The 12,773-nt window shown below is 47.6% G+C and overlaps 1 pseudogene; it reads left to right on the forward strand.

Moving 5' to 3' along the window:
• The window catches only part of LOC119951642, a 135,459-nt pseudogene that overhangs the window by 49,236 nt on the left and 73,450 nt on the right, over positions 1 to 12,773 (forward strand).

The raw sequence follows: 12,773 nt of genomic DNA on the forward strand, positions 1-12,773 counted from the left end.
ACTGGGACAGTAATTTGTAAGGATGGCAGGGTTAATGTTTGTTTTATGGAGGAGGGGGTGATGATGGCAGATTTGAAGGACTGAGGGAGAGTACCTGAAGAGAGAGAAATGTTGACAATATCCATGGTCGCAGGGTAGTTGGCTGATCAGTAGCTCAGTGGGAATAGGGTCGATGGAGCAGGAGCTGGGTATCGTGGACAAGATGAGCTCTGAGAGAGTATGAGAGGAGATGGGAGAGAAACTAGAGAAAGATATGGGTTCAGGGCTCAGGCAAGGATAAAATTTAGAGACAGTTTGGTCCGGTGGGCTCGTGGAAGGGAGGGAAGCAGCAGAGGCAGCTGATTGGATTGACTCAATCTCAGTCACAAAGAAGCTCCACAAGCTCCTCACACTTCTTGTTGGAGGTGAGGATGGAAGAGACAGGGGAGAGCGAGAGAACTTCACAAGGAACTAACTTGTGTCAGAGATATTAAAAAGTTTCAACACACTGCGCATTTAACACAAATCTAATTTATTTGACTATTAGACAGAATATTAGCCCCTGTAAATGGGCTGGAGTTTGTTTTCAGCAGAAAGAGACCCAAATGAAAATGGTTCAGTCCTGAATGTGAGGAACAGCAAAATCCAATCACTGTGGTTACTTGTGGCCTCGTTGATGTCTTAGCAGGTGGGATAACTGAGTGAATCCCTTCCCACACTCGGAGCAGGTGAATGGTCTCTCCCCAGTGTGAATTCGATAGTGGTTCTGCAGGGTGGATGACTGACTGAAACTCTTCCCACACTCAGAGCAGGTGAATGGTCTCGCCCCAGTGTGAATTCGCTGGTGTGTGGAGAGAGCGAATGACTGAGTGAATCCCTTCCCACACTTGGAGCAGGTGAACGGTCTCTCCCCAGTGTGAATTCGCTGATGTGCAGTGAGGTGAAATGATTGTCTGAACCCATTCCCACAGTGAGAGCACCTAAACGGTCTCTCGTCAGTGTGAACACGTTGATGGCTCATCAGATTCCCAGAACTTTTATAGCACTTCCCGCAGTCTGGACATTGAAACGGTCTCTCATCTGTGTGAACTCGCTGGTGATTCAGCAGGTGGGCTGAAGTAGTAAATCCTTCCCCACACTGAGAGCAGATGAATGGCCTCTCCCCAGTGTGAACTCGCTGGTGTACAATGAGGTCAGATGATTGTCTGAACCCAGTCCCACAGTGAGAGCACCTGAACGGTCTCTCGTCAGTGTGAACACGTTGATGGTACATCAGTCCCGCAGAACTTTTATAGCACTTCCCGCAGTCTGGACATTGAAACGGTCTCTCATCAGTGTGAACTCGCTGGTGACTCAGCAGGTGGGATGACTTAGTAAATCCCTTCCCACACTTGGAGCAGGTGAATGGTTTCTCCCCAGTGTGACTGCGTCGATGAGTTTCCAGCTTGGATGGGACAGTGAATCCTTTCCCACAGTCCGCACATTTCCATGGTTTCTCCTCAGTGTGACTGCATTTGTGGCTTGTGAGGCCTGATGATCGAGCAAATCCTCGTCCACACACACAACACGTGTACAGTTTCCCCGCACTGTGAACAATGCTTTTTCCTTCCATGTTCAAAGTACGATGATATTCACGATATTATAAATTGAGGGCTCTGTCAGATCTTGATGTGATGCTTGGTTTGATTCTCCAGACTTTGAAGCCTCACCTTCGAACACCCTGTGAAATAGATTCAAAACAGAAAATAGGAAGTGAGAGAGAACCCAGAAAAACACAAAGGCAGGTTGTGAAATTGAGCTGAATGAATCTGGTCATTTGTGGGGCCGGAACTGGGAAAAAGTGACCATGAAAACGGCTGGATTGTCATAAACACCCAACTGGCCTCTTTGGGAGGAGTGAGAAAGAGGTGAAGAGGGATTTTGTACATCTACAAGACATAATAAGAGAGTAGATGGAAAAGCAAATTCAATCTTGAGCTTCATAAACAGTAATCGTGATACCAAAACTATGCTTCTGGTGGCACGGTGATCAGCACTGCTGCCTCACAGTGCCAGGGACTCGGGTTCAATTCCGGCCTTGGTGACTGTCTGTGTGGAGTTTGCACTTTCTCCCCATGTCTGTGTGGGTTTCCACCCGGTGCTCAGGTTTCCTTCAACAGTCCAAAGAAGGGCAAGTTGGGTGGATTGGCCTTGATAAATTGCCCCTTAGTGTCCAGGGATGGGCAGGTTAGGTGGGGCTATGGGGTTACAGGGACAGGGTAGGGGTATGGGCCGAGGCAGGGTGCCCTTTCAGAGAATTGGTGCAGACTCGATGGGCCGAATGGCCTCCTTCTGCACTGTAGGAATTCTATGGTTCTAATTCTATTCTATGAATCTTTATAAAGCTCTGGTCACCACTCTTCAGGAAGGATCTGAAGGTTCTTGGAGAAGGTGCAGAGGAGATTTACCAGAATGGTTCCAGCAAAGGAGGTTGAGGGGAGATTTGATTCAGGTCCACAAGATTATGGCAGATTTCCATCAGGTGGACAAATAAACTGTTTCCATTCACTGATCGGACAAGCAGTCGGGACACAGATTTAAAGTTTTGGGTGAAACCTGGATTGAACTATAAAAGATCCTGAGGGGTCTTGACAGGGTGGATGTGGAGAGGATGTTTCCTCTTGTGGGAGAATCTGGAACAAGGGGGTAACTGTTGCAAAATAAGTAGTCGCCCATTTCAGCTGGAGATGAGGATTTTTAATTCTCTTGAGGGTTGTAAGACTTGGGAACTCGCGTCCTTAGGCAGTGGAAACAGAATCCTTGGAATATTTTTAAGGCAGAGTTGGATAGATTCTTGATGGGCAAGGGGGTGAAAGGTCATCATGGGTAGGCAGGAATGTGGAGTTGAGGTTAGAATGAGATCAGCCGCAATCTTATTGAATGCTGAGCAGGCTCGAGGGGCCGAGTGGCCTGTTCCTAGTTTGTATGTAAAAGGTACAGGAGATATGAGGTGATATGAGATGTATGTTTTGACACAGCGAGCGGCAATGACCTGATACTTGCTGCCCGTGAGGGAGTTTGGAAATGGACACAATGAATGATTTGATTTCAAAAGGAAATTGGATAGACATCTGGGGGAAATAAAACTGCGAGGATACAGGGAGCAGGAGAATGGGACCGACTGGATTGCTCCAGAGAGCTAGCATGGACTCAATGGGCCGAATGCCATTTTCTGTGCCATCATGTCTCTGACTCGTTTGTGTAATCTAGTTTTGTAATTTAACCCTCAGGTAAATCTGTGCTACACTCCCTCCGAGGCCATTCTATCCTTCCTCAGGTTTGTTGCCAGAACTGAACACAGTTCTCCAGGTTTGGTCTAACCAGGGTTTGTGAATCTCAGGGCTTTTCCAGTCACACTGAGACCTGAAATCTTCCCTCACAGACAGAACAGACAAACCTTTTACCTTCCACGCCCAGATGCTGCTGATATTCAGTTTCTGATGAACCGAGTGACTCTGTCAGATCGCGATGTGACGTTTGGTTTGCGTTTCCCGTCTGTTAAACCTCCACTTCCAGTATCCTGTAAATTTACAGAAACCACACTGTCAGTTTAGGATAGAAATTCACAACATTCTCTCCTCGCCAACTTTGATTAAATGTATTCCTGGAGGTTTGATCACATGACCTCCAGCCATTAATCGGTCAACATATCCATCCTTGTGACACACTGCCTTCCACGGCCAATTGGGAAAAGGACTCCTTACCTTACAGGACAGTTACCGTCCTGATGATTTTCCAGACACCCAGGTAAGAATCTCACCAACGCAGGGAGCGGAGTTGGTGTGAACTCGGGCAGGAGGAGCTTCGGAACAGTAAATATAAATAACTTACCTTGGGGATTCACGGCCTAGTCGGCAGGGAGCGGATTTGGCCCGAATCCGGGCAGGAGGAGCTTCGGAACAGTAAATATAAATAACTTACCTCAGAGTAAAGCTGATTGGCTGGTTGGGAATCTGTTCTAAATTTGAGAAACTGGAGTAATTAACTAAGGAGGGAGTAACTCGGAGATCAGTAACTAGGAGATTGCTGTTTGTGTCTATATCAACGATTTGGATGAGAATGTGCAAGGCATGATCAGTAAGTTTGCAGATGACACTAAAATAGTTGGTATTGTCGGCAGTGAGGAAGGTTATCAGAAAATACACCAGGCTCTCGATCAGCTGGGGAAGTGGGCCAAGAAATGGCAAATGGAGTTCAATACAGATAAGTGTGAGGAGTTGCATTTCAGAAAGTCAAATCCAAGGTCGGACTTTCACAGTGAATTGTAGGGCCTTAGGGTGTATCATGGAACAGAGGGACCTTGGAGTTCAGGTGCACGGATCTCTAAAGGTGGAGTCACAGGTAGATAGGGCAGCACGGTAGTATAGAGGTTAGCACAGTTGCTTCACATCTCCGGGTCCCATGTTCGATTCCCAGCTGGGTCACTGTCTGTGCGGAGTCTGCACGTTCTCCCTGTGTTCTCTGGTTTCCTCCCACAGTCTAAAGATACGCAGGTTAGGTGGACTGGGCATGCTAAATTGCCCTTAGTGTCCCAACAAAAGGTTAAGTGGGGGTTACTGGGTTACGGAGATAGGATAGATAAGTGGGTGGTGTGCTCTCTGTAAGGGCTATCCAGCTCTGGCAGACTCGATGGGCCGAATAGCTTCCTTTTGCACTGTAAATTCTCTGAAGAAGGTTTTTGGCGTGCTGGCCTTCATCAGTCAGGGCATTGAGTATAGAAGTTGGGAAGCTATGCTGCAGTTGCACAGTGATGTGGAGATGCCGGCATTGGACTGGGCTGAGCACAGTAAGAAGTCTTACAACACGGACAGTAAGAAGTCTTAGGGGCAGCACAGTAGCATGGTGGTTAGCATAAATGCTTCACAGCTCCAGGGTCCCAGGTTCGATTCCCGGCTGGGTCACTGTCTGTGCGGAGTCTGCACGTCCTCCCCGTGTGTGCGTGGGTTTCCTCCGGGTGCTCCGGTTTCCTCCCACAGTCCAAAGATGTGCGGGTTAGGTGGATTGGCCATGCTAAATTGCCCATAGTGTCCTAAAAAAATGTAAGGTTAAGGGGGGGTTGTTGGGTTACGGGTATAGGGGAATACGTGGGTTTGAGTAGGGTGATCATTGCTCGGCACAACATCGAGGGCCGAAGGGCCTGTTCTGTGCTGTACTGTTCTATGTTCTAACACCAGGTTAAAGTCTACCTCATACGCTGCAGGAAAGGATGTCCCGAAGCGTGGTACAATGGCGAGACCATGCAGACACTGCGACAACGAATGAACGGGCATCGTGCGACAATCACCAGGCAGGAACGTTCCCTTCCAGTCGGGGAACACTTCAGCAGTCAAGGGCATTCAGCCTCTGATCCCCGGGTAAGCGTTCTCCAAGGCGGTCTTCAGGACACGCGACAACGCAGAATTGCCGAGCAAAAACTTATAGCTAAGTTCCACACTCATGAGTGCGGCCTCAACCGGGATCTTGGATTCCTGTCGTATTACATTCACCCCCACCATCTGGCCTGGACTTACAAAATCCTACCAACTGTCCTGGCTTGAGACAATTCACACCTCTTTAACCTGGGATCATCTCCTATCTCTGGATCTGTAACAATTTGATCACCCGCAAATACTCGCATTCCAAGCATTGTCTTGCATCTCTGACTTTGTCTACATAAATGTTTCTGGAACATACCTCTCCATTCACCTGAGGAAGGAGCAGTGCTCCGAAAGCTCGTGTTTGGAACAAACCTGTTGGGCTTTAACCTGGTGTTGTAAGACATTTACTGCAGTTGTACAGGACGTTGGTGAGGTCACACCTGGAGTATGGTGTTCAGTTTTGGTCGCCTTGCTATAGGAAAGATGTTATTAAACTGGAGAGAGTGCAGAAGAGATTTACAAGGATGCTGCCAGGACTCAAGAGACTGAGTGAAAGGGACAGATCGGACAGGCCAGGACCTTTATCTTTGGATCCTAGGGGACTGAGGGGTGATCTTATAGTGGTGTATAAGATCATGAGAGGCATGGACAGGGTGAATGCACTCAGCCTTTTCCCCAGCGTTGGGAAATCGAGAACCAGAGGGCACAGGTTTATGTTAAGAGGGGAAAGAATTAATGGGAACCTAAGGATCAATAGTTTTAAACAGAGGGTGGTACGGAATGAGCTGGCGGAGGAAGGAGTTGAGGCAGGGACATTGCCAACACTGAAAAGGCATTTGGACAGATACATGGATAGGAAAGGTTCAGAGGGATCTGGGCCAAATACAGGCCAATGGGATTGGCTTAGATGAACTTTTTGGTTGGCATGGACCAGTTTGGGCCGAAGGGCCTGTCTCCGTGCGGTAGATTCTATGAACCCCAAGTCTCTTTGGACACCGACTGTACTTAACCTCTTTCCATTTAGAAAGTACTCAGTTCTATCCTTTTTTGGCTCAAAACAGATAACCTCACACTTGTTTATAATGCCACAATCTTGCCCATTCACCTTGTCTGTCAGTCAATATCTTCTTGCAATTTAATGCAATCATCTATGCTGTCTATGATGCCACCAAACTTTGTATCATCAGCAACTCAGAGGGGCTGGTTTAGCACACTGGGCTAAATCGTTGGCTTTTAAAGCAGACCAAGGCAAGCCAGCAGCACGGTTCAATTCCTGGACCAGCCTCCCCGAACAGGCGCTGGAATGTGGGGCTAATTGTGACAATAAGCGATTTACATTTCATTTCATTCACAGTGCAGAAGAGGTCCTCCGGTCCATCGAATTTGCACCGACACATAATAAACCTGACCCACCTACCTAATCCCATTTGCCAGCACTTGGCTCATAGCCTTCAATGTTATGATGTGCCAGTCTTCATCCAGGTACTTTTTTTAGAGGATGTGAAGCAACCCGTCTCTATCACCCTCTGAAGGCAGTGCATTCCAGACCGTCACCACCCTCTGGATTTTACATTGATTATTACCTTTTGTTTGACACCTTATCAAATGTATTCCGGGAGTCCAAATACATCCACAGGACCCCATTATCCACTTGGCTTGCTACATCTTCCAAGAACTGCAAGAAATGAATGCAACACAATCTACCCTTCACAAAACCACGCTGACTCTGATGGATTGCAGTTTGACTTTCCAAATGTCCAGATACTGCTTCCTCAATAATGGATTCCAACAGTTTCCCAACAACAGACTTTAAACTAACTAGTTTCCTACTTTCTGCCTTTTTGACCTAATCCAGTGACATTGGAGATTTTCTCAGTGACCCTCAGTCACCATCACTGAGACGAACTTTAAATTCCAGATTTTATTAATTGAATGGATTGGAGCCGATGTCCCCAGAACATTTTCCTGTCTCTCTGGGTGACTAATGCAGTGACATTGTCACTGGGTCAGTGTCTCCCCCCATGTCTCCATGAGGTTGTTTGTGGAGAGAAGCCGGAAGTGACGGACAGTGAGAGTGGAGAATGTTCATTGTTTCACATTCGGCTCCGAGGCCGCAGCCGGGATTTGTAAACCCCGCCCCCCGACACTGACCTCTCACCTGACAATGCCCGGACAATGATTGACGGCATCTCCCGACCAATTGGAGTAAGGTAGGCAGGTCCGGGAGTGACTGATCCTCCAGCCAATCGGAGTGAATCTGGGGCGGGACTGGGCCGAGTGAAGCATGCGCAATGTGATTAATGGCGGCGCGGAAAAAGTTCTTTCTCGGATCCACAATCCATGAAGGTGGGAATGGCGGGACGGAGGGAGACCTGGATCATGCGGGTAGTTAGGCACGCTTCGCAAACATGTTATATAAACCGAACATCTGACAAAATAAACCACCGGTACCTGGGGATCTGAGTGGAGGTTGCAGCTTTGTTACAGATGAGACTATGCGGCCGCCATCTTTATTTGGTGCTGGCAGCCGTACGCATGCGCCCTCGGCATTTATGTGGCTCACAAGCGGCAGTGCGCACGCTCACCCACCATTTTTGTTGGGGGACGAGCAGCAGAGCGCAGGCTCAATCGCCATCATTGTTCGGGGCAACATTTTTAAAATGCGTTTTCATGACAGAATGTCCAGCAAACTTTCACTCTGAGTTACAGATTCTTATTTATTTATGGGGCAGAATATATGTCGAGGGCAATGACAATAATTCTAATTTATATCGTGACTTGAACAGAATATAACTTTTAAGACTTTCAGAGAAACATTACAAAATAACAATTGACACTGAGCCACATGAGGAGATATTAGATTTTAAGGAGAATCTTAATGGAGGAAAGTGAGTTAGAGAGTCAGAGAGTTTTAAGGAGGAAATCCCAGAAATTGAGGCCTTGGCAACTCAGTAATGGTGAAGAGATTAAAATCAGGAATTCTCAAGTGGCTGGAATTAAACGAGTGCAGAGATCTCAAAGGGGTGTGTGTGGAGGAGATTACAGTGATCAGGGTGATCACAACCATGGAGGAAAAGAAGAATGAGAAATGTAAACGTTTTTGTGCCTTTTAAAAGGAAGCATTTGCAGATCAGTGGGACGGGCTGGTGTGAGTAAACACATGGGTCGCAGAGCTTGGGATGGGATGGAGGGGTTGTTTAATGTTGGAGTCCGGCTGCGAGTGCGTTGGAATAATTTGGTTGAGAGGTAACAGAAGAATGGATGAGGGGCCTCACGGTAGCATGGTGGTTAGCATCAATGCTTCACAGCTCCAGGGTCCCAGGTTCGATTCCCGGCTGGGTCACTGTCTGTGTGGATTCTGCACGTCCTCCCCGTGTGTGCGTGGGTTTCCTCCGGGTGCTCCGGTTTCCTCCCACAGTCCAAAGATGTGCGGGTTAGGTGGATTGGCCATGCTAAATTGCCCGGAGTGTAAGGTTAATGGGGGGATTGTTGGGTTACGGGTATACGGGTTAGGTGGGTTTAAGTAGGGTGATCATTGCTCGGCACAACATCGAGGGCCGAAGGGCCTGTTCTGTGCTGTACTGTTCTATGTTCTATGTCTATGTTTCTGCAGCAGATGAACAGAGACTATGGCGGAGTTGAGCTATGTTCCTGAGGTGGAAATCGGCAATCTTGGTGATGATGTGGATATGTGGTTAAGAGCTCATCTAGGGGTGAAATATTTCACCACGGTTATGAACAGTCTGCTTCAGCCTCAGACATTTGACAGGAATGTAATTGATAACAAGGGAGTGGAGTTTGTAGAGGGGTTGAAAGGGAATGGGTTCAGTCTTCTCAGTATTTAAATGGAGGAAAGTTCTGCTCATCCAGCACTGGATGTCAGACAAGATCAGAGAGTGTGTGGCTTCGAAAGGAACTTGCAGGTGGTGATCATCATAGAATTTACAGTGCAGAAGGGGGCCATTCGGCCCATCGAGTCTGCACTGGCTCTTGGAAAGAGCACCCTACCCAAGGTCAACACCTCCACCCTATCCCCATAACCCAGTAACCCCACCCAACACTAAGGGCAATTTTGGACACTAAGGGCAATTTATCATGGCCAATCCACCTAACCTGCACATCTTTGGACTGTGGGAGGAAACCGGAGCACCCGGAGGAAACCCCCGCACACACAGGGAGGATATGCTGACACCGCAGACAGTGACCCAAGCCGGAATCGAACCTGGGACCCTGGAGCTGTGAAGCGATTGTGCTATCCACAATGCTACCGTGCTGCCAGAATGTGCACATTGATGTTCACATACATCTGCTGCCCTGCTCCATCCAGGTGGTGGAGGTTAAGTGTTTTGGAGATTCTGTCAAATTGTGATTCAGTTATTGGTTCATTGCTTCCTGTTACCCTCACTCCATTCTCACTCTCTCCCTTTCAATCAACCTTTTTGATTCTCTCTTTCCCACTACTCACTCTCTTTCTCTCTCACTCTGTTTCTCGCAAATAATTCTCTAGCCCAGAGGGTTGTGGATGATCATAATAATCATTATTGTCACAAGTAGACTTACATTAACACTGCAATGAAGTTACTGTGACCATCATTGAATATATTTATGGCTGAGATGGTGAGATTTTGGTCTCTCAGGAAGGCAAATGACATAGAAAGCTAACAGGAAAGTAGAATTGAAGACTGAGATCAACGACAATCGTGTTCAATGACAGAGCAGATTTGATGGGCCGAATGGTCCACTTCAGCTCCTATTTCTTGTGTTCTTGCAGAGGCCCGAATCTTTTGTGGGCTCAGGCCGGGTGGCAGGTTCCCTTCCCTGAAGGACATTAACAAACTGGTTCACTTTTCACAAAAGGTTCAGCAGTTTTCGTGGTCACTTTTTCCCAGTGCCGGCCCCACAAGTTACCAGATTCATTCAGCTCAGTTTCACAAGCTGCCTTTGTGTTTTGTGGGTTCTCTCTCACTCCCTTTTTTCTGTTTTAACTCAGTTTCACAGGGTATCAGCAGGGAAGGATGTGCAATTGGCAAACTCCAACCAAACACCACATCAAAATCTGACAGTCGTGTAACTGATCAGAACATGAATATCATCAGATTTTGAACATGGAAGGGAAAAGCACAGTTCACAGTGGGGAGAAACTGTACACGTGTTCTGTGTGTGGGCGAAGCTTCAGCCGATCATCTGGTCTGTCAAAACACAAGCGCAGTCACAGCAGGGAGAAACCATGGGAATGTGCGGACTGTGGCAAGGCGTTCAATTACCCATCTGACCTGACAACCCATCAACGCATTCACACTGGGGAGAAGCCTTTCACTTGCCCTGAGTGTGGGCGTGGATTCACTCAGTCATACAGCTTGTTGATGCACCAGCGAGTTCACGCTGGGGAAAGGCTTTTCACCTGCCCTGAGTGTGGGTGTGGATTCACTCAGGCATACAGCTTGTTGATGCACCAGCGATTTCACGCTGGGGAAAGGCCTTTCACCTGCCCCGAGTGTGGGAAGGGATTCACTCATTCATCCCAACTGCTGACACACCAGCAGATTCACAATGATGAGAGACCTTTTAAATGCAGGAAATGCTTTAAAAGTTCTCGGGATCAGGTGTCCCATCAAAGAGTTCACACTGACGAGAGACCGTTTCAATGCCTGGACTGTGGGAAATGCTTTAAAAGTTCCGGGGAACTGGTGTCTCAACGTGTTCACACTGACGAGAAACCATTCAGCTGCTCCGACTGTGGTACTGGGTTCAGACGGTCATCTCAACTCACTCAACACCAGCGGATTCACACTGGAGAGAGGCCATTCACCTGCTACCAGTGTGGAAAGGGATTCATTCACTCAAGCAACCTGCTGAGACACCAGCGGGTTCACACTGGAGAGAGGCCATTCACCTGCTGAGAATGGTTCAAGCTAGCACTTACTACTCAGATTCCCCAGTACAGACACCCTTCACTTTAAAAATAACATTTAATTCAGAGATAAGAGAAACCATCACTGGTTCCACCACTGTCCCCCCCCCCCCCCCCCCCCCCCCCCGCAGGCCCAGAGAGACAGTGAGAGTCCTGAACATTGTTGTACAGTCTGATTGATATTTCACATGAGCCTTTTTCTGTTCCATAGAATCCGTAAAGTGCAGAACGAGGCCATTCAGCCCATCGAGACTGCACAGACCCTCCAATGCGGCACCCCACTCAGGACCACTCCTCCACAGTATACCCAGAAACCCACCTAACCTTTAGACAAACAGGGGAAATCTTTCAGAATGGCCAATCCACCTAACCTGTGCATCTTTGGACTGTGGGAGGAAACTGGAGCACCCGGAAGGAACCCATGCAGACACAACAGGAAGTGCAAACTCTACACAGTCACCCAAGGGCAGACTCGAAAACCCTCCCTCTGATCTCCAGTCAGCCACTGTTCGAATGAAAAGAGCCCCAGTTTCTCTAATCCCTCCTGGAAACTAAAGCCTCTCTTCCCAGGGATCATCTCAGTGAATCTCTTCTACACCCTCTCCAAGGCCTTGACATCCTTCCTGGTGTAAGATCCCCAAAACCTGATCTAATATTCCAACTGCAGCCTAACCAATGATTTGTCCAGGTTTACATGACCTCTGTCCTTTTGTACTCCACACCCAGAAATAATAGAATTAACAGGCAGGGTAGTTCAGGGAAAATGAGGAAATTACTGAAGAAACATAACTGCTGGGAACCAAGAATGTGTCCTTGTAAATCACAGATTAGAGAAATTCCTGCTGTCTTTTCCTCACTTGCTGCATGAACTGTGTTCCGTACTGGCCACCAAACCTCAGGAATTATGAAACCTCGGATCCCATGTGTTTTTTTTTAAACACTTTATCAACTTGTCCTACTACATTTAAACGTTTGTGTATCTAAACTCCTTTTAGGGTTTTGGAGACATTAACATAACATGGCTGAAATACATTGACATCCAAGGTCTGATAAAATGTGTGTTATGGGAGAGAGAAGTTTAGTCTGAGTTAGAAACTCAAGTAGGCGCTTCACTGCAGACAGATCACCGTGGAAACGCTGATAAGACATTCCTTCTATGCAGACAGGTCACCGTGGAAACGCTGATCAGACATTCCATTCCACAGAATTGACTCATTGGAAACTCTAATCGGATCGGGGAGAGGACAGAGTTTGTCTGTTATTAACCTCAACATAAACTTAAACCAGAGTGAATAATGGCACAGATTAAATTCTAATGTGTGATGTTTAGGGCAGCATGGTGGTTAGCATAAATGCTTCACAGCTCCAGGGTCCCAGGTTCAATTCCCGGCTGGGTCACTGTCTGTGCGGAGTCCGCACGTCCTCCCCGTGTGTGCGTGGGTTTCCTCCGGGTGCTCCGGTTTCCTCCCACAGTCCAAAGATGTGCG

The sequence above is a fragment of the Scyliorhinus canicula genome, chromosome 17 (genome assembly GCF_902713615.1).
Source record: "Scyliorhinus canicula chromosome 17, sScyCan1.1, whole genome shotgun sequence".
Lineage (NCBI taxonomy): Eukaryota > Metazoa > Chordata > Chondrichthyes > Carcharhiniformes > Scyliorhinidae > Scyliorhinus > Scyliorhinus canicula.